The following is a 23,798-nucleotide window of genomic DNA, read 5'->3' as shown; positions in this document are numbered from 1 at the left end:
CATAACACACACACACACGTACACATTGTACACGCACACACACACTGTACACCACATACGCACACAACACACACACATTTATACGTAGAGCACCTTACACACTTAAGCTGTATACACACGGGGGAGATAGGGGCTGAAATCGCTGGAAACATACCGCATGCAGTACAATACAAATCCATACATACTACAACACACACCCAAAAACAGTACAACAAACACACAACTCCTGGCTTCAATCAACTCTATGGAGACGGACCACGATAAAATGGCCGCCCCATAAAGCAGACAGTTCTCTGAAACTGTTTGCGGTATGGGGGCGGCCATTTTATCATGGTCCGTCTGCATAGAATTATTAATTGAAGCCAGGAGGGGAGCCGGGATGCGCAGACAGGTAAGCCTGCGGCGATGGGGGGTGGCACCGGCGGCCGGGGTGGGGTGGGAGGTGCCCCCCCATTAACGGCGGGGGTGGGGAGGCCGGCGGGGAGGCGCCCCCCCATTAACGGCGGGGGGGGGGGGGGGGGCGCTCCAAACCAAGCAACACCACTGAGAACACACACACTTAAACATTGCCAGGATATGCACAGCACACTACACACACACATATATACGTAGCGCACCTCACAAACTTACACATTCGGCAGATATACACGCAACACAACACACACACACATAACACACAACTCACAGTACAACACACACCAACATTCACTACAACACACACCCAAAAACAGTACAATACACAGAACACACACTTAAACATTGCACAGATACACACACATAACATACCTCTAACAGCACAACACACACCCACATTCACCACACACACCCAAAAAACAGTACAACACACACAAAACACACATTTAAACATTGCACAAATACACAAAGACACAACACACACATACTGTATATACATAGCACACCTCACACACTTACGCATTGGACAGATACATACAATATAACACACAAAACCACATACATTACAACACACACACAAAAACAGTACAACACACACAAACACACAGAACACATAAAAAATAATTTGCCGTTTATTTAACAGTCTGTACCGGCAAATAAAAACTGTACCTAATGTACCATTTCTACTTTGTTCCCCATATCCGTCTCTCCAGTCCTCCAGTTGCACTGAGAAATCTTTGTCCTAGCCTAGCCAATGCACCCATTGATCAATACAAAGTGGGTACACTGCACTCACCCTGTTAGTCAGTTGGATATCAGGCACTGCTCTGCCTTAAGGGTTTCCCAGACTCTTTTGGTTCATAGATAATGTTTGGTCGATGGGCATGTGCGCTGCATGCATTTGTTTGAATGTTATGAGTGTAAGAAGTTGAAGAATAAGACTGAGATGAAGATTTGTCATGTTATAGTGTACAATTTACTCAATAAATCGTGAAAAAAATATGTGTACATAGAAGTGCAATCAAGAAATGCAAGTAGGATTAAAAAATAAATTATGATTCAAACTGATAATTGTTTGGATGGCGGTGGGTTGCGAAACAAATCTATAGGTGGAGGGGGTATGGATATTGTGGCCATAATTGGTGTTTGGTACACCTACAGGGGGTACCCAGATGATGAGAAATTTTCACTACAGTGTCACCGTAGGGAGATTTCCAATTGGGGTTCAGGTGGTCTTTTAGGGACCCCTTTACAATCCCGTTGGTCTCTTCTCCTGGAGCCTATGGTCTCCCTCAGTGATTGACTATCATTAAGGGAGACCGTAAGCTCAAGGAGAAGAGAAATATCAGGATTGTAAAGGGTCCCTAAAAGACCACCTGGACCCCAATTGGGAATCCCCCTATGGTGACAATGTGACCGTGACACTGTAGTGAAAATCCCATCAATTGAGGGCCCCATGTAGGTGTAACAAACACCAATTATGCCCACAATATCCATACCCCCACCTATAGATTTGTTTCACAACCCACCCCATCCAAACAATTATCAGTTTGAATCAGAACTTATTTTTTAATCCTACTTTTATTTCTTGATTGTACTTCTATGTACACTTACATTTTTTTCACGATTTATTGAGTAAATTGTACACTTTGTAACATGGCAATTCTTTTTCTCAGTCTTATTCTTCAACTTCTTACACTCAAACCTTATCAATGCACCCATTGATGATTGTGATGGCTGGATCAGTGGATTGGCTCGGCGGGTGTAGGGAAGAATTTGGCCCATTGCACCCATTCCCAGTGGGGCATTACAGTGGTGCGGGTAGCGTGCGTCGCGTCATGAAATCATGTGGCCAGGCCCGTGGACCTGCTCCCACACTCAGGGGCTGCCCACTGTTTGGTAGAGATGCCCGGTGCATGTGCTTTGCAGATCCCCAGACCTCAGAGACTGCTGCAGGTTCGGTGAGGGGAGTGGCAGTGGCAGGGAGCAGTGAATTTTTAATTAATTATGGCGGGGTAAGTAACGCCCACCCCGGTCCCTTCGCACTCAGCGCCTGTAATTACACACCCTAGAAACTGTACAATTTGAAAGTATAGAAATGGAGGTGTGGCCACGTCCCTTTCTGATTTTGTACCGATTTCTGACCCTCAGATGTTGGAGGATATGTCATACAGTAGGTGCTAAATCTCAGGAGTGGATGTGGAATTCATCAACACATACAAGTTATCAACTCAGGAGCGTTGTGTTTCAAACAACAACACCACACCTGATTTCATTGCCGTCATTGAGTATCAATGCAAACACATTCTAACATTATGGTGGAATCTATAACAAATTACAATCTTAGGTCTTTGGCACAGCATATTGTAAGATGACATTTTTCAGCAATTTTGGAAATAAAGAAACCCCAAGGGTTTCCCGGGCAACGCCGGGCGGGTCAGCTAGTAATTAATAAAATAAAGCATTTTGTGGTTTCTTTATGCTCACTCATTAACAGGGCTTGAAGTGGACCTGGAGTGGTGGTGGAACTAATTTTCCCTGCCACCCCAATTAAACAACCAAAGCCAGGGCCAGTGTTTAGGATTTTCGATCCCCCCTGTACTACAGTATACATATATTTACTTTATTAAGGGACAGAGGTGTCACATGGAAGAGGCATGGACACACAGTAGTACCCCAGTTCAAATAACTCCACATGGTAGCACAATCTTATTCACATTGCCCCGCATGTAGTGCCCTTGATTTATATTACACCACATAGTAGTGCCCCTTATTCACATTACAACACACAGTACTGCCCCTTATTCACATTATGTCACTCAATAGTGCCTCTTATTCTTGTTACGACACAAATAATTGTCCCTTACATATAAAGCTAACAGAAGTAGTGCTGCTTTATACACTTATTGCCCCTTAAACAAAAAATGCTCACAATAGCAGTGCCCTTTAACATAGAATGCCCACATTAGTGCCACTTATACACATCTCTGCCTCTGTTATTTCAGCAGCTCACTGCCCATGTCCCTCCAGTAGCTCCATGCTCTGTGTCCCTCAGCAGCTTTTCTGACTCTTTGCATCCATCCCGCCCCCTCTCACCTTGCCTTCAGCATGCACAATGCCTATTCCTCTTAGTGGTACTACTTCACATCAGTGGCAATGATGGTATGACATCACATATGTCGTGCTGGAAAAGGAAGCTGCTGGGACATGTAGAGGAGTTAAAGCTGACTACTAGGAGGGGCAGGCTGAAGGTGGAGAACCATAGAGTCACAGGACCAAAGGAAGGGGGAGGTGGCTGTCGCTCGTCAGAGGCACCATCGCTGTCTGCATCATGTATTGACGTGGATAGTGGGGAAACCTTTTTCTGTTTAAATTACTATGCAGGGCTGTAGTGAAGGTGGATCTAGCTCTACCTACCATTATAGGTGTTGGAACTCAGTTCTTTCCCACTTTAACCTCTGCTCATTAAGTAATAAACCGAATCTCTGGAAAAATATGTGTTAGGGGGATGTACCGTATACTAAAGGGACCTACACACGGGGAGATGAGCGTTCAGAGCGATGCTAGAACGCTCAGCGATGTGCGAATTGCCAGGGTGACGCGTGGGGCCATGCATCGCTATCGCTATGCCCCTATACATGGAGCGATGTAGACACATTAAGGAGAAGCATTGGAGAGACAGAGCTCAGTGCTTTTATTATCAACTAGTGACTAATTACTTAAATGAAATGATGTTGGTAGTCCATTACTGAGCAAAGAAAGATTACTGCAGAATCCACCTCCTTTGTCTTTGTTTTATACCAGAACCACTGGCATTAGTCATGAAGTGCTAGAGGGAAGAGCGAAAACCAATTAAACAACAGTAAATAATTAAAATGGTGCAAAGTGCAATATCAGACCACAAAACACTAAAAGAATAACAACTGTGATTACAGCTATATTATGTATAGAAGCTATTAGGTCATAGGATTTCTGTAGGAAATATATATTAAAATAGAATAATAGGAAAGCAGAGGGTGTCAAAATGTTCAGGTTTACGCAATTTGCCATGTCAGCGTAGTCACACTAGCATGAACTATATATGTCGCCTTTCAGGCTGCCTCATAAGGAAGGAGGTAGCCAGGTCAGCATTGCGGAGAGGCGTGATGCGGCATATGTGGGGCGTGCTGACGGACACAATGACATGAAAGGGTGGAGCTGAGGCTGTCTCCGTTATATTGCGTCGTTGTGTCAATTGAATTCCTCTGCATATGTCTCTGCTCAGAAATGAATGTAGCTATAACTCTGTCAGACACAGTCTTTCACTCACAGATGCAATAACATCAATAAACACAATGCATCACTGCAAGAGATGACTCATCTGTTATCAATGAATAGTTATGGACTTTTGCAAACATTGTGTCTGTCACTGTAAAGCTGGGTTCACACTAGTATGAGTTGCTAGATTTATCAAAAACACAACTCCTTTGGTAGGTTGCAGTACAGGACAAGGCTGCTAGGCATATTGCATTGCTAGGTGAACGGGAATACTGTGTAACGAGTAAATGACACACAGGTATTTATTTTATCCACAAATCTGTTTTTCTTCTTCTTACTTTATTATAGTTTATTTTATTATATATTTCGCTTAATTATAGTGCACTTTCTGAACAAATAAAAATAACAGGGGACATTTACCTAGCCAAATATGTCTATTTTAGGCATATTCGTAGGCAGTCATATGCAAATATGATTGCCTATACCTATTTACGGCACTTACTATCCCGGAAATATGTCATTTCATATTCATGGCACACTCATATTCGTATTTACGAATACGAATGTAAATTCCATTAAATGAATTCAAGTAGGAATCACCATTCATTCGAATGGTGATTCCTAATTTACTGAGCGGACGCATGTATGCTTTTTGCTATGAAAATACACTTGATACTTACCTGGTAGGGTGGGTCAGTGCTCCAGCTGTGGCTTCTGGGTCTGACAGTGACACACTGAGTATCCCTAACCCTCCATCCTTGTGCCTAACATTAACCTTCCACTACTACAGGCAGCTCACCTCAAAAGGTGCCAGTACACTGGGCTAGGGCGATTGACATGCAATTTGTCACTTTTCCTGCGATTGTGAAGATAAATCACATGAAAATCGGCCAAATCGTATGTGATTGACAGCAGTTCTGATGCAACTCGTGGTCCCATGTGCATCACATCAGAGCCTGAGGATCGCACAGGCTTCAGGTGAAATGTGTTGCATTGCCAGCCAGGCATGCTTGACTGGAATCACATTCGATATGTTATATTCAAAAGGACCAAACACGATATATCACGTGTGATGATCCTCCTGCCCTGTAATATCGGCTCAAGGGGGGATTGCATGCGACTTCTCCCCTTGGAGATAGTGATGTTGTCGATGGTTCCTGCGGCTGGCATATGTGTCGGTTGGCTGGTCACTTATACATACAGGCAGATGTATTGATAATATCTACAAGATATATCCGCATCCTCTGTGCTGTGCAGACAACATGAAATGTCAGCCAGCAATGTTGTTCACATTCATATCAACTAAACACAAAATCCAATGGCCCAGCCAATATAGCATCCATCAGCTGTACATAGGGAATGGTGAAGAAGTGTACGCACACGCTATCGTTCATGTACATCAACAATGGTTTTTAAACTGCACTTTCAAGGGATCCATACTGTGCATCTGCAGAAAGGGTCTTGTATCATTGGACGCAGTCCTCCCTAAGCCATATTTGGGTACTAAGAAAGGGGTGAAACTGACGGAAAGCTAAGCTTGCGAGCAGGGCCCTCTTACCTCCATGTCGGTTTGTATCTACCCAGTTTGTTTAATCACTGTTGTTTACAATTGTAAAGCGCAACGGAATATGCTACGTTTTATAAGAAACTGTAAATAAATAATATTTCCAAAAGATATGTCATCTCTGTTTTATGGGAGTGCTGATTCCATTGTGTGTGTCTTCCAAAGCAGAGTTACTGGCCTCTACACTGTGAATTCCACAGCCTTTCTGAGTAACCTGAGCCATGATATTAAGGGTGGGCTTTTCCACAAAGGGAGGTTACAGTAAAACCTGTTTAACATTATAGCTTAAGTCAAGTGATCCTTCAAGAATGTCGTTGTTTTTGCTCCCACAAACAACAATTAGGTGAAAAATACTCTTCTATATTTGAATACTTAAGCGATTTTCAACTCCATTCCTCACGATCCATCAACTAGTCATGTCTTAGGGATTTGTTGCTTCCACTGAGAGAATGTATCAAAACCTGAGCTGGATGGAAGACTAGATTGAGAGCCTTTGTTTTAAGGTGCATACACACTGGGCGATATATCAGACGGCCGGTAAACCATTGGCTTTGTCTGTGAACAGCGTCGTTTACAGGTGATACAATACACAGATCTAAAACACTGCAGCCAAACCATGTACTTATGTTGTATATTTGTCTGTTCAGATATCTGTTTTGCATGAAATTGTATGTAAGCCATATGTATTTTTATCTGATCGTACTCCCTTAAAATTACCGGGAGGAATGTAATGTATCGTACTCCCTTAAAATCACCGGGAGGAATGTTCAGCAGCCATTCGTGATGCCGAACGAATTCGTATGTTTTTTAAAGGAGCCAGGGGCGGATTGGGGACCAAAAGTGGCCCTGGAAAATTTCTGGTGAGTGGCCTCATGTGAATGGCAATAAATCAACAATGGGCGGAGCCAGAATAACAGTAGGTGGGATTACTATATCAGTATACCTAGAGACACCTGCCGAACTTGAGGATGAAAGCTGCACGTGGCTCCACCCAGTCATGGGTGTAGTGCCGCCCACACAATTAGGCCAGGGACACCGCAGAAGACAGGGCTGAATACTTCATATACAAATACTTTAATTATATGTAATATTTATGTATATGAAGTATTCAGCCCATGTATATAAGTATAATACTTTATATACATGGGCTGAATATTTCATATACAGATGTGCCATCCGACATGTCATAATTCCTTTTTGTAGTGAAAGGAATTTGTTTCACTTAAAATGGCACTGGCATCCCTCTTAAAGGGCCTACACATGGGGAGATGCTGAAGCACAAGATCGCTCAGCACACAGCGATGTCTCAGGGCTGTGTGCTGAGTGATCTATCAGGGCCAGTGTTCTCCGGTGAGAACAATGGCCCTGACCGGCGATTATAGATTTATCCAGCATGCCCATTAGAAAACGCCCTCAAATCGCACCGTGCAGGGGCCATTAGTCCTTCCTTGTTGCTGCAATTTAGAACTGTGGCACTGTTGTCTGGGACATCTGCAGATCCAGTGGCGTAACTACCAAAGGTGCAGTGGGTGCAGCTGCTATGGGGCCTGAGCTGTTCTGTTCCTAGGGCCCACAGCTCCCCATGCATCCAGTTACAGAAAAGGGCAAGCACCGCAGCTGCCATCAGCCACAACACCGCAGCGCAACAACCCTCCCCCCGGATGCCATAAATGTCAGCCTCCGGCCTCTCCCCCACACAGCACAGCCAGTACCTCCCTCCTCCAGCAGCCACAGCTGCAGACCATGAGGGGAAGCCATCCTCTCCCCCTGTTCAGCAGAGCCGGCACTGACCTCCTCCAGCAGCCGCACCTGCACCGACCATGAGGGGGAAACTGCACTAAGCCTGCAGTGCTGCCTCCTGCTCCCGCACAGGGATGAGTCCACTGAGTCTCCAGCTGGGCGGCGATGGCGCCATCCTCAAGTGCGGCGGTCCACTCTGTATCAAGCTTGAATTTCCCTTGCTCCTAGCATCTGCTATGCACAGGCTGATCATGGGTGGCAGGATATGTCGCACACAGCCACGCTGCCTGTGCGTCGCTGCCATCAACATGAACACTCAGCAGCAGCGCCGAGCAAGCCCGAGCTGTCTGCGGCCCCAGCAACACAGCTGGGAGACTCTCCGCGGCCCACATCGGACTCAGTGGATGGTACTGGCGTCCCGCGGCCTGCTGGACTGTGAGTGCCCCCCTGTTTTGCCGGACATTGGGTGGTAACCCTAGCTAAGCAGCAGAAGATTGCTGCTTAGTGAGCAATCCTGAATCAGGCCCCCTGTTCCCCTGACTACATCATACTTGCCTACATTTGAAAAGTAGTTTCAGGGAGATTGTATAGGTCACCAGAATTTTACGCACAAAGCACGCTATCGAGGGGGTGTGTCATGTCCCATTTTCCCACCCAACAGGAGTGTCTAGCATCTATGGGCGTATCTATATACACTCAGCGGTGTGGTAGTAGCATTTATAAACAGGGGGGGGGGGGGGTGTGAGCAATGCTGCAATGGCTCTCTCTAGCAATATCCTCCATCGTCCTGCATGTACAGACAACGAAGATGGACATCACTAACAACCAGCACCAGCGTGCATTATTACCGATATAGCGTGTACACACTTGCTGATGCTGAATGCGACGGTCGGCAGTGGAATGGAGCGGGGGCCATGCTGTATTCCGAACTTGTATCTCGCAAGCAATATACTCAGTTGTCCTGCATGTATAGATGAAGATGATGGAGGATGTTGCAGATGACACACGCATCAACAGTGACAGTGGGCGGAATGCAGAAAGCAACTTGAGATGCTATCCGCCAGTCTCCGCATGCACTACAGTGTCTAATAACGCTATATACATGAAGAATTTGGCAAAGGGCAGCTCTTGCGTCCTTTGCAATAATAGAACTTCTGGGTTTGGACCCGGAGTCCTATCTGCGCATGTGTTAAGTGACACGTGTGCCGCCAGGGATGCTGGCAGGGATTCGTTGGATCCCTTACAACAACAGTCAGTGATAGAAGCCCATACACTTCTATGGACAATGCCAATTTGAAAATGTCATTGCTCACTACATCCAAGCCCCAGAATGTATTGCATTCCCTGATTATGCATAGTATGTGGACCATGGCCCCACCCACTGATATTCTGAACCCACCAAAAATGCAAACTTCGCATGTGCAAGTCCGGAATGCCGGGGGTGGGGCCTGAAGAGTGGTGTCATGATGAGGGCCCACAAGAGCGATGCTTGCACAGAATGCCCACATGAATATTACTTCTTACACACACAATGCCCATGAGACTAGTGCTGCTTATGCACACAATTCCCTCAGGACTGGCACAGCTATTGCACACAACGCCAACATGAATAGAGCTGCTTACACACACAATGCCCACAAGACAAGCGCTACCTATGCACACAGGACTAGCACTGCCTATGCAAACAAGGCCCATAGGACTAGCGCCACCTACGCACACAATGCCCACATGAATAGCACCGCTTCCCCACACTATGCCCACAAGTCTAACGTTGATACACACACAATACTGACAGTACTAGCGTGCTTACGCACACTAAGCCCACAGGACTAGCTTCACTTACACACACAATGCCAACATAAATAGCACCTCTTACACAAACAATGCCTACATGGATAGCGCCACTTGCGCACACAAGGCTAATGACGCTTATGCACAATGCTCACATATAATAATACAATAGTATTACCTATTAAAACAACTAAATATTAGTGCACCTTGAACACATAGGGACCGATTCTGACCCATTAGTAATGTGCTGAATTCAGCCCTGTCCCAGGTGTTCAGAGTTTGTCCATGCACGAATATGCACATGTGCAAACCCTGGGAGTGCCAGGAGGGGTGGGAAAGGGGCGGCAGCAGGGTAACACCCAGAATTTTATGGGCATTCCCCTACACACGCAGACCCCCCGCCGCCGCCCCGCCAAGCACCCCTACCCCCCTGCCCCGCCGCCCATGCAAACCCCCCCTCAATCCCCCACAGCCTTACCTATCGCGCTGGTCCCGGCGGCTCCATTCTTCTGCTGAGGACCACCAGAAAATGGCCGCCCCCATACAGCAGACAGTTTCAAAGAACAGTGTGCTATATGGGGGCGGCCATTTTGTGGTGGTCCTCAGCAGAAGAACGGAGCCGCCGGGACTAGCGAGATAGGTAAGTCTGCGGGGGATTGGGGGGGGGGGTTTAACTATAGCACCGCAGCCCCCGGAGCCCCCACATGCACAGCGCCCCCCGCGGTGGCGGTGCTGTAGTTACGCTGCTGGTGGCGATGCCTGTTTGGGGCGGGCGGCTGACATCACTTGACATCAGCACCCACCCCAAATTCAGGGAACAGCATGTAAATGAAAAGTCAGTCCAAGCTGACTTTTCATTACGAACAGCAGAAAAAATCATTTAATGGTCAGTGACCACTGAATGATTTTTCGTCCGTGCGGCCTCATTCGAGGAGAAGTGTTCACGTGCTGGAGGGGGCGGGCGTTCGGCCGGGCCCTGTTGACCTGTTCGCTAAGCTGCAATTACACGCAGCCTAGCGAACAGGTCTGAGGGCGAGATTCACTAAACTAAAAATGCCGTAAAAACCCTGTTTTCAGGGTTTTTACTGCATTTTCTTATGCAGCAAAGCCCCACCGCCGGGGCTTCGCTGCGGGGGGTTACACCAGTTCTAGATGGCGTAACCCCATGGAAGCCTATGGGCTTACCATCGCGTTCCCCGCTGCCCCGCACGCCCCCCACCGATTCGCGACGCACCCCCCCTTACCTGTGTCCGGGCAGCCTCCTGCTGTGATGCCCGGACCAGTGATCTTGTCCTCCCTGCACAGCTTCTGGGTGCAGGGAGGAGGAAACGGAGCCCTCACCCAGCCGGGTGAGGGACCTGCAGCACATCGCCGCCCATCGATTTGGCGTTAATAATCGCATATGTTACTGCATATGCGATTATTAAAACTGCGAATGCCGGCGATGTGCTGCTGGAGTTATTAGAGAATCCCGCCCTGAGTAAGGACCATATTGGGATAAAGGCACAAATAAGTACAGAGACTGGAGAAGGGGAAGATAAGAAAAATAAGCTTTTAATAAGGATGAGAAACATTCCTTAACTTACCCATCCTGTCTTTGCTCTTGGGGCCGTGGGCTGCTAGATAGGCGACGGAACCTGTGAGGGGGCGGAGCTTGCTGGAGGGGACGGAGCCATGAGCAGAAGAACTTCAACAGCACGTGGAAGGAACCTCCATGGTCACTGTCACACTGCAGCTCTGCTCCTGCCTGTCAGTGTGACAGGTGGTGGTGCAGCAGCAGCAGACAGCTTAGGAGCCAGAACGGGAGTCCGAGTCCGGCGCCTGCTCTGTGCTGGGCACAGGAAAAGGCAGGGGTGTGGCCTAATCACGGATCCCCGTGGCCACGCCCCCTTTTGCAAACTTGATCGTGCTGACTGCTGAAGAAGCCCAGCCAGGCAGCCAGCCCAGCTCAGGTATTGCTAGCCGGCTGGGGGAGCTCCACACATGACTGGGTGGAGCCACCTAAAGCTATCGGCCTCACTTGTGGCCGGCCTCCCGGGAAACTCCCCGGTGAATTATATGGCCAATCCGCCCCTGAAAGGAGCAATCATTTATACCCCTTTTACACCGCCGAAAAATCCGGGTTAGCGGCGGGTCAGACCCGGATCCGCGGCGGTGTAAATGGGGGGTATCCGTTTCCATTTACACGGGTCCTCTACCCAGGTCCTGACCTGGGTAGAACACGGATAGGACCCGTGTAAATGTCGGTGTAAATGGTCCCGCTGCGGGTGCAGGCACCCGCAGCGGGTCCACAGCGTGCAGCGCTGGGGAAGATGTTCCCAGCTGCTGCGGGAGGAGGGGGGTCCCTGCGGCTGCTGAGGAGAGGGGGGTACCTGTCAGCCTGCTGTGCTGGGGGTACGGGGGTGCTAGGGGTGCTGGGGGTACCTGTCCTGCCTGCGGTCGGATCTCAGCGGAGAAGATGATGTGCGCCGCTGCTGTATCACCCCCCCCCCCCCCCCCCCCCGCATCCGGCAGCCGGTCCCTGCGGCGTATGGAGTGTCAGTATCGGCGGTCCCTCCAGCGCATAGGAACTAGTACTAGTTCCCATGCGCCAGAGGGACCCCCGCCACTGACACTCCATACGCCGCACGCCGCAGGGACCGTCTGCCGGGGAGGGGGGGGGGGTGGTACAGCAACGGCGCACATCATCTTCTCCGCTGAGATCCGACCGCAGACAGGACAGGTACCTTCAGCACCCCTTGCACCCCCCAGCACCCCGGTACCCCCAGGTACACCAAGCACAGCAGGCAGGACAGGTACCCTCCGGCACCCCCAGCACCTTAAAAAAAAAAAAAAAAAAACAACACTTAACCTGGGTCAGCCCTGATATATATATATATATATATATATATATATATATATATATATATATATATTATATTTCTATATATTATATATTTCTATATATATATATATATATATATATATATATATATTTCTATATATATATATATATTTTTCTATAAATATATATATAAAATATTATTTAAGGCAGGGCTGACCCAGGTTCAGTGTAAATGGTGCAGACCCAGGTCCGACCCAGGTCAAAGTGCTGTGTAAATGGGGTATAAAGCAGGGTCAGACCCTGGATACTCCAGCATTCAAAGACCAGGGTCCGACCAGGGTTTTTGGTGTAAAAGGGGTATTACAAGACAAAGATTTGCCTTGTAAATAATTGCCCCTTTAACAAAAAACGGACCTCATTACATCCCGCTTACTGTTTATATTTTAAGTAAGCAGTATATAGGCCATTTGGCCTCTCCAAGCTATTTCATTTAGTGTCTCAGCATCTTATATTTTTTTGATATTGTGTCTGGGCCTCAAACATATAATTTTAGCTCAGACATGAAAAATGTTGCCATCCTTGTTCCAGAGGTCATCAGTGATCATATCGGACGAGTTCTAGCCACAGCTGCTATAAAAGAACATCATTACATTATGTATTTATATAATAATTACTGCAAGACTTCTCATTGTAATAACGCAGTGGTGTCTTCTGTGGGGAGCAGTCATTATAATCCGGAAAGATAAGAGCAAGTAACGAAGCAGTAGAAACTGTAAGTTTTGATTTGAGAACATCCGCTGAATAGTCTCCTCTTTTCCTTTCATGAATTAGATTCGCAGCCAAATGTACTTCCAAATATAAACTGGGCAAAGATCCATGCTGTGTCTAAATTATACAGCGTGCAGTACTTACGCTCTTAAAGGTCTAAGTTCCCATAAACACATTTATTATGATTAGGCAAGGATGTTCTATTTTCATGCTTGCCAATAAATTCCAGGTGATTACAGTCGCCCATACTGGCTCCACACCCACTTGTGCTACAATACTGCAGCATTCCTATGTTTTAGTATCTTGGGCTGCCAGGTAGGCTTGTTGTTCTTCTCCTCCTTTACTTCATAACTCTGTATAAATTGTACTGTTTACACATGAAATTAAGTTAGAGCAGCAGCCTCTGTCTTTCTGTGCAGGATTGGAATGGTTAGTGTTTTATTGTAAATGGCATGTGAAGAGAATAAACTGTCCAGTACGCAACACCTCTTAAATGCCCTTTTTTTTCATGCCTTTTTCCTTTAAATTAGATAGAAATAGCAGTTTCTGCATATGAATTGCTGTTATGTTCTAAGAGCCGAAATAGATTTCTGTGAAAGGCTAGTTAGTACTGCAAATAGCAGTGCCCATTATCATCATTGGGACCTTGGTCTGACCCCTATGTACAGTATGAAACCCCAAATGGCTTATACCATTCTCAGATGACAAAAAACACTTTATGCCAAAAATACTAGCAGGAGAAGTTCTAAGGGGAATTGAGACCTGATGGCCGCTCTGCAATTTAGAAAGGCGGCTGATTATCAATTGGCAATTCGCAAGTTGATTGACAGGATGCCGGTGTATGGGGGTGGACACCTGCCATTTTCTGAGAGTACAGACATGCCCAGGTGTTTTCGGGGAAGGTCTGTGACTCCGGCCTCGATCAGCCTGTTTCTATCGCACAGGCAGAGTAGGTTCTGGGCTACACATACTGCACACACCGGAGAAATCAATTGATGGTGAGTGAGTTGCGAATGGATTTGCAGCTAATAGCTGATTGGTGCCCTTTCCAGAAGCCATTTGAAGCCTTGCACAGGGCGGTATTCACTCTGGCGGGCCGGCACCTATCTGATTGCTGGGCTCTGCTAAATTGCACCCCTGTGATAAGGTCTGAGTAACCCCCTAAATGCAAGAGGGATCTTTCCCAAATGCGACAAACACCTCCAGTGTGGCCAGATTATCGCTACCAATGTCCCTGCGCGTTATCTTTTATACATGCGACACAGACCATTGCCTAGATGCCCCAATTTTTATTACAGGGACCTCTTAGACTATAAGTTCATGGAGGCAGGGACAGTGATATCTTCTGTTTTTCAATCCCCTCGATGCACAAAGCTGCATAATATATCAACACTTTGTAATAAATCTACATGATTATATTATTGCTATTTTATATGTGCTTGGTGCAAATTTTATAAAGCACTGAAATAATTTGTGATTTAGTTAATGTTTTACTTCTTTAGAAAATATTTGTCTTGGTACGGTATAATTATATTTTTCCCTTTATGTGAATAGAAGTCTCACCCCAAACGCTGAGCCATGTGGATTGCCAAATTTAGAACGACCTGACCATTTGTTGCTTTATTATTATGTGCTGTTGCCCTCCATGCACCACAACCTACTCCATCCACTCCTACGCCCAGGCTTTATCTAAACGGTACTTGTGGAGTATCACGGCTCCCATCGTATGGCAGCGTATGCCATATGTAGTATACGATGCGATGCGATTTTTACCGATTTTTGAGCATTTTTGGTCAAAAATTGTATGCGATCGCATCGGATGCCATACGATGGCATACGATGCGATGCAATGGCATACGTTTTTGATCTTCAATGCATCCAAATGCATTAAAATTAGTATGAAACATGTTAATTGGCCCCCAACTGTCATTTTTCACTGTGTACCACCCCCAATATCAACGCCAACCCGAAGCATGGCGAGCGCAGCGAGGGGCGGCGGTATGCGTCCTACGACTTTTTCATACCCCCACTATCCACGTCGGCGTGGAGTTGAGAATAGAAAGTGTGGCGAGCGCTGCAAGGGGACACGGATACCTGTGAAGCCCGCGAGGGGACGCGTATAGCAGTGAAGGTATCCACGTCCCCTCGCGGGGCTCGCTGCGCTCGCCACGCTTCGGGCTCGGTTGCTCGCTGCGCTCGCCACACTTTCTATTCTCGACTCCATGCCGACGTGGATAGTGGGGGTATGAAAAGGTCGTAGGACGCGTACCGCCACGCCACGCTTCGGGTTGACGTTGATAGTGGGGGTGGTACACTATGAAAAATGGCATTTGGGGGCATTTCACATGTTTACTACACATTTCAATGCATTTTGATGCATTTCAGTGCAAAATCGGGTACGATCGCATCGCATGCGATTTGATCGGATGCGATGCGATGCGATTTTTTTATCATACGATCAGCATACGATCAAGGTCGTGGGAGCCGTGATACTCCACAAGTACCATCTAAACAACTGCATAAAAATGTTGTGAAAAATGTCAAATTGTATGTGGATAACCTCCGATTCCGATCCAATGTGCAGTCCCATTTGTCTGATCCTGTGGCAGGTCAATGGCAGCGCATAAGATAGGAGACATGCGATACCTCGCAAAAATGTAGTAAGGTTTACCCCATTTTATGTAAAGAAAACCCCAAAACGTCTCAGGTATGCTGCAGGGAATCAGTTGTATATTGCAGTGCAAATGCCCAGGTTTCTGTCATGCGGTTAAGTTAGGTTTGAATTGGCAGGAATAGTGACTATAGATAACAATGCTCTTTACTCATGGTCAGTGCAGTGAATAATAACAGTGTAAAAAGCCATTATGTTTTGGGCTTGTTCCAATTTACTTACTAGTAAACTACTCACTTCCACCTCCACAAGACATAAAATACTTTCCTTTACTCCACTTCAGTCACCTACTCTGTAGCACACTTACCTCCTTATCATTGTAGGTGGTTAGGTCCTTGATTATTTGTTTTGGTGCACACCCTGATCCCCTGTATGAACCTTTCACACCTAAAGCTCGGGTACAATCGGGGTAAAATGAACATGGTTTCAAGCTATGTCACAGCTGCTCTAACTCCATTCTCAGCGCATGTTGGACCAGGATTACTCCTGGACATGCGTGCCTACTTTTGAAATCTAGAATCAGGGAGATTACAGTTGGATGCGAGGCACACTATTGAGGGGGCATGTCATACTGCCCAAACGCTGTGTCTATGCCTAAATGCTTGTTGATGCAAGATATTTCTATATAACATTAGTAAAGATATATGTGCGTATCGTGCTGTGTGTACTGGCGATCAGCTGCCCGCCCGTGCACCCGCACCGTGAGCTGCCGGTAATTGACAGCTTGGTGGAATGCACCTGCTTATTTGTGTTGTCAGTGTGTATGGAGAACATGCTGCTCGATCCATCTGTAGGAATATGCAGTCCCTTGATACAGCAGTTTTTGCTAAGCCACTAATAAAGGTAATGTTATGAAGTTATATACTATGTATAAAAAATGGTTGGGCAGGTGTGGTCATATACATGGACGGGCAGCTGGTTGCGACTTTAGTTCCCATTGATGGTTTGCAGTTTAGTAACTCATTTATTGAAGAGGGTCTTCATCTGCAATAATACTATTTTAGCTGTAGTAGAGGTTTCCTGACACAGTTAAAATATGTGGATATGTGGATCAAGCTCCAAGATACCGCTGGCATTACTAATGAGAAGGTGGTACAGCCAATAAAGGAAGCTGTGGGTCCCAGTTGCAAGAGTAGGCTGCTATATTAACCCAGATTCTGACTTGAGTTAAAAGTTCAGGGTCACAGAGCACACAGTAGGAACTACTTTCAAGAAGTATCTGCTTTAACTGCTGATTATGATAGGTTGAAGACCTTGAGAACAGGTGAATAAATAATCATTTGTGTGCTTTGGGTTTTCAGAGATTGCATCTGACCTGTGCTCCTTTTTCACTTATTCAAACTGTTCTTAAGGTTTGGATTTAGTGATGATTTTATTGCCAATCTCCATTTGCTATATGCAAATTCTACTTCAAAAACCTCATTTAATGGCTACATAATGAACCTCTTTCCTATTCAACAAGGTACCAAAAAAGGTTACCTGCTCTTTCCATTATTATTCGCAATTGCTCTGGAATAGTTTGCAGTGGCTCTTCCTCAGTCTACTGGGTATGAGGTATGTGACATGTTGGGGTATACTTCTAGATACCAAATCAAATGTTTCATGGCCCCATTGGGGCAATAACTCACCTCTAGCAGAGGCCCTATATACACCAAAAGGTTTCTTTGCACTTCCTTCTCAGGTAGGATAACAGATTCTTAGGTGGCATCCATCCATAAAAAGAAGGTTTTAATCCATAACACAGCCAAAAATTACAATGTATCAGGTACAAAAATAAAAAAATAAATAAAAAAAATGAAGAACATTAACAGCCAGAGTCAACCACCTCCACTCCAAATCCGGATAGGAATGGAAATAGTACCAGTTGGAAAAAGGTAAGACTACTAACGTGTTAAGGCTCCTCTCCATGGACCAACATGTTTCGGCCTGTAATAGCCTTTTTTCAAGGGCCGTGAAACATTTGATGCGGTATCTAGATGTATCCATGTGGTGGTTATCTGTGTCCTGAGAGGAGAAAAGAAACCCTTTTTATGAAAATAGGGCCTATATATATATATATATATATATATATATAAGGTAAGTATTCAACTAAGAGGTATAATTGGGAATCAGAAGGGGTGCGGAGTAAGAAGATCCGTGTTGGTCACCATCCCGAGAGAAACCTTTAATATGAAAATAGGGCCTTACTAAAAGGTCAGTTGCAATTGTCTAGGGGGCGACCTGAATAAACATCGTTGGATGAGCACTTCTCTCCAAAAATCAAAAATTTATTTATAAAGGTCACCAAGGAATAGAAACAGTGCCGGATGAAATTCTCCATCTTTATGAGTATGGAAGAGAGTCAGACTGCACCCGGCAAAATGATCTGGGTAACTGTTGGGTTGCATGTCTGAAAGTGGTGTAGGTCATATTGAGAGGTTTGGATTGTGTATATTAAATTGAAACCACTACAGTATAGTTAATAATGTCTGGGTACTATGTATAGATCCACTTAATTAAGAAACAACTAGTTTTATAAAGTTTTCTTGTAGATGAAAACATATAAAAATAAAATTGATCTTGTCACATGCAGAATTCACTGTTCTACTTATACACTGTGATAGGAAACAGTAGAGCTTGTTATGTCACTGTGCTCTGGTCAGGTGACCTCCTGACCGAGGGGGCCCGAGGTAAAGTATTCCCTGCGTCCCCCCTTAATCTGGCTATGGCTAAAGAAGTGCAGAGATCAATTCAGTTATTAGTCATAGGGTGGTCAATCCCGGGATCGGTGGGATCACGGGATTTGGCCCCCAAAATGCCGGGATTTCAATCCCGGAATCAGAGCTTCCAATCCTGGGATTTTGGGATTAAACTGCGCATGCGCAGTCTAATGCCGGGCAGCGTCTAAGCACTCGCTCAGATGCTGCCCAGCTGGTCCTGATGCCTGGCCTGCAGCACTGCGCACTGTGCTGGTCAGAGGTCACACTGCGCAGGCTGCACAGCTGCGCTGCCCGCCCACAGCTGCACTGCATGCCTCCAGCTACCCAGTCGGTGGTCCAGCTCCCAGCTCCTCGGCGCCGGGTTCCCAGCTAGCCGGCCACACAGATCCTGGCTGCTCCCCATAAAGTATTCCAATTGAGAAAGCCTATGGTGAAACGTACGTTGTGGAATAACTGACTCTCGCTGTGCACAAGCGGGAGCCCTTGTCTGTCAAACAGTCTGCCGCTTTCTGTCTGAGTCCCCGCACCACTGCTAGACTGCCGGGATACACTTGCGACTATCTCCTACACCCTGCGTGGAACTGACCCGGCTGCTGCCGACGTCCACAACTATTAGAAGATACGCTGGAGACCCTGGTCTTTTGCCCACAGCACTTCTTGATACCACCCTATCACTGACTACTCTGAAGCTGGTCTGAGGTAGCTTCAGCATTTGAACCCGCTGCTCCCGGTCCGTAAGTCAGCTGTAATATACTGCGGTTTACACTTGTTTTTTCACAGCTGTTTATAAATAAATATCTGCATATTGCTTAGTGTATTCCAACACCAGCTATTATCCTTTTCACTGCTATTATACACCTGGCTTTTCTGAAAAAACTACTCATATTTAATTTAATTTGCCCCTAACCCCTAGTGATATCCCGGGATACGGACATATGTGTTTTCCTGCAATGTCATTTAGACAACAGGAGTAATACAGGGATGCGCTAATTATCATTAGTGGGGCTACATTTTGTTCCTTCAGAGGTGACACTATTTAGGTATTATCGCTCATCCACTGTTCACTATAGGAGAAATTCTCCCTCTTATACACAGTGGACAGCAGCATCTTACTGGGAGATCTAGTGAACCCCCCTTTTTATCTATTCAATTGCATTATCTATCATCTTTTATGCTCTAGGGTTCTCTCATTCCCACGGACACCACCATTGACTCTGCTCTGTTGTGAACACCAGAGCCAGGGTGGTTACCCATGGCAACAGCAGAAACCTGTCTTTTTCTTTAAATTCCCATACTTGTTATGCACCCAGAGTCCGCTCAACTACACATCCACTAAACCATTTAGGTTACATGCGTAGGCAGCAGCCACTCAGGGTGTCTATCCAGCTCAAGTATCTATCAATCTTTGCAAGCTATATCATATGCATATAACAGAAAGTACCAACCAGTGAGACTTATGTGTTACACTACAGTCATATCCCAAGCCATACAAACTGTTACATTGTATGCATCTATCTGTGTATAAATTGCAACTTTTTTGCTACTTCCATACCTGCTATAGTGAAAAGAACTCAAGACGTTTGTCTATTTAAGACAGAACAATAGTTAACAGGGAACTTACCATTATTATTTAAAATATATTCCTTGTACTACCAACTTTCCATCACATAAATAAAGAAATACTATATTTGAATTTCCTGTGGTACAGCATATTTTAGAAAGCCCTTATATTTCACTGCTTTCTTTTGTACCGAACCTGAATTGATCTATCATTATGTGTTTTTCTTGTCTTTGTTGTGTTGTGTCTATTTAAATGTTCTTTGTTGTTTGCATTACATTCCTCATCTATCTGAGGAACTATTAATATATATTTATTAAAAGTTACTTTTAAACTCTTTATTATACCAGAAGGCTTGTGCCCCACCTAGGGAGACTTCTATATATCCTCTCTTGGATATATCCTTTTCCAATGCTCCCCATAAAGATAATGCAGGGCATTTTTTTTTTGCTTTTTTTTATTAGGGAAGCCAATCCTGGGATCCTGGGAATCCCTGGATTGGGCATTTTTCAATCCCGAATTCTGGGATTGAAAAAAATTCCCCCGGGACTGGCAGCCCTAATTAGTCACAAAATAAGCATTGCACATTGTGTAGAAAGGCTTAACATTTGTGTGTCCTTCTTAGCTTATTCATTTAGATTTTCTCAACAAAATGTACTTCATTATAAAAAGTTTACAGTAAGGAACATGTGTACCCACATAAGGAAGTAATGTGATCTGTGTTGTACTTGTCTGCAAATAAGCCAGTTCCAGTTTTGCCGGCAGAATTGCTGACTACTGCTGACTGGATGTCATCTGATTCTCCGAGCCAATAAAAATAAAAACACATGTAATTTAATATAATTATTACCATTCGACTACATCATGACCGCATTGATAGAGTTGCCAAGCGTTGTGTTAGATATTCTTTTTCCATTTATCACAAAAACTTTTGTAGTTTGTGGTCCACATACCAGCGTGTGATTTCAAATTTTAAAACAATCCGATATTGGCCCTTATTCTGATCTGATCACGGTACAAATTTGTTCTCAAAATGGGCAAAAGCATGTGCACTGCAGGTGGGGCAGATGTAACATGTGCAGAGAGCGTTAGATTTGGGTGGAGTGCATTGAAACTCAAATCTAAATTGCAGTGTAAAAATAAAGTAGCCAGTATTTACCATGCACAGAAACAAAATAACTCCCACAAATCTAATTCTCTCTATACATGTTACATCTGCCCCACCGGCAGTGCAGCATGGTTTTGCCCATTCTGAGAACAAATTTGTACTGCGATCAAATCTGAATAAGGGCCATTATGTGAATTTACCTAAGCTGCAGATTAATAAATAGAGGTTTGTGTTAGAAAAGTGCATCCAATTGATGGTCATTTATTAAGCGCATCACATAATATAATTTAATACATAACGGCACATATGCATCATTTTCTATGATTTGCATTACGTGATAGAGCACCCCATCAATTTTTTTTACTTTGTTTATTCCCCATTTATTTATTATGTTCTTGTTGGTTTCTCATCTTTGTCAGATCATTGTCCTCATCTACAATATTGCCAATAGTACTAGAGGCAGTAAGCCTCTTCAGTTGTTTTTGACATATCTTCCCAAGTGAAGACTTATTTTGTACCAAGATGATGCACAACCTACATTCCTCTCATCAAATATCTGATCTGCAGACATTTTTACTACAATAGCTGGTGATTAATTTTAATACAGGTCAATAGTTTATATCTTACAAAGATGCCAACTTATTTCACCTTAAAATTTAAATTCTATCCCTGTACATTTTTCCATGAAACTGGCTGTTCCAGGTTGTATGAAATCACTTCAGGGGACACTGGTATGGCTATCACTACAACAAAGTGGCTTTCAGCTGGAAGCATTTAGTTTCTACTCTGATTGAATGGCTGATCTATCAATGAACAATTGGCTGTGTGTACCATTGATATATCTGTGAATGGTGTTTTTCACAGATATATTGCTGGGCTGTGCAACAATGTGCATCGTTCTGTGTGTATGGCCAATCCGTCGGCCGACCGTACCAATGTTGTAGGAGCCGCTAGTAATTGACAACTCAATGCATTTAAATGCTCCGCCCAGTTGTAATGTCAGTCCCAATGGATCCATCTGTAGATATATCTGCAGATCAATCGATTTGCAGATATATCTAGTAGTGGGTTCCCAGCTTTATGCTCATTAATAATGAGAATCTAACCAGGTCACTGAGCCGTGTGTTGTATAGAAGATCTACAGTGACAGTCAGGCTGACTGGTAAAAGGTAGATAGTGGGTAAGGTCAACAGGTTCAAAAGGTTGACACAAGTTGTAGTTTGATTTTTTTTGTTTTTTTTTGGGGGGGGGGGGGGGGGGGGGCTGTTGTTTTGTATGTTTCACCATATATGATATGGCTACATGCAAAACTAAGGCACTCTCACTTGCCTTCGTTTTGCGTGCGGCCTGTTCGGGAACAGGGCGGGCAGCTGAGATCCGGTGATGTCCCCGGCAGCCGCGTCACTGCCAAATTTCCATGGGAATGCACAATTTTTTGGGGTGTTTTGTATGTTTCATCATATATATGACTTCAATCAGTGCCGCTGCACTCGCCACAGTTTACAATTCCCAGTCATAGTCCACGTGGATAGTAAATAAAATTACCTGTCGACCTTAATGCATGTTGACCTTTTGTACCCTTTCATGAGCTGCGTGTGATTTTAACACCACCCGCCGCTCATCCAGCCGTCCGCCCCCCTCCTCGCTCACCATGTTCCCTGCATGGCTACGAATGGATGTTTTGCAAAAATATCCATTCGCAGCCTTGGGTGCGGGGATCAAATCATTCGATGGTCACGACCATTGAAAGGATTGGAGCGTGCACGCAAAGCTAAGGCACTCTCAGGTGCCTTAGGTTTGCGTGCGCCCTGTACAGGAACAGGACGGGCAGCTGACACCCGGTGATGTCAGCTGCCCGCCCCCCGGCAGCCATGTCACTGCCAAATTTCCTTGGGAACGCCCAGTGTTTTCATGGGAACACCCATGAAACGGTGGGCATTCTCATGGGTGCATCCACCCGCCACTGCCCACGCCCCCTGCCTGCACTGGTGGGTGTGAACGGGATGGCGAACTTGTAGTTCGCCATGCACATGCAAAGAAATGCGCGCGTGCATTAGGAAAACCTTGGTCCCCCATGCAAGGGACCGAGCAAATTAGAATCAGGCCCAATGTGCGTCAATGGTGTTAACGTATTCACTGTCGACTTATCATCAGGATGCCTTCCTGTGCTTCGATAGTCTTGGTGTATGATGTGAGACATTGGCACATCTTTATGTTTTTGGTGGGTTTTCCATCTATGCTTTATATTGTAGTTATATAGTGGCTTTGTGGTGTTTTTCCTCAATTTTACCTTTTTGATATTTTTGGCATTTTGAGACAACCATAAATCAAGCCAGAAACCTTTCATTTCATCAAATGACTAATTAACATCAATGTATTAGACTGTACCAACCAACTAAATAAA

General features: G+C 45.2%; 1 protein-coding gene across 1 annotated transcript in view; it reads left to right on the top strand.

Annotated features, from left to right (window-relative positions):
* Positions 1–23,798, top strand: part of DGKA (diacylglycerol kinase alpha) — a 155,086-nt gene that overhangs the window by 24,878 nt on the left and 106,410 nt on the right. The window lies entirely within an intron of this gene.

Source organism: Crinia signifera, chromosome 2, assembly GCF_055691185.1.
Source record: "Crinia signifera chromosome 2, ASM5569118v1, whole genome shotgun sequence".
In the NCBI taxonomy this organism is placed as follows: Eukaryota; Metazoa; Chordata; class Amphibia; order Anura; family Myobatrachidae; genus Crinia; species Crinia signifera.
This window is presented reverse-complemented; position numbering and strand designations above follow the sequence as displayed.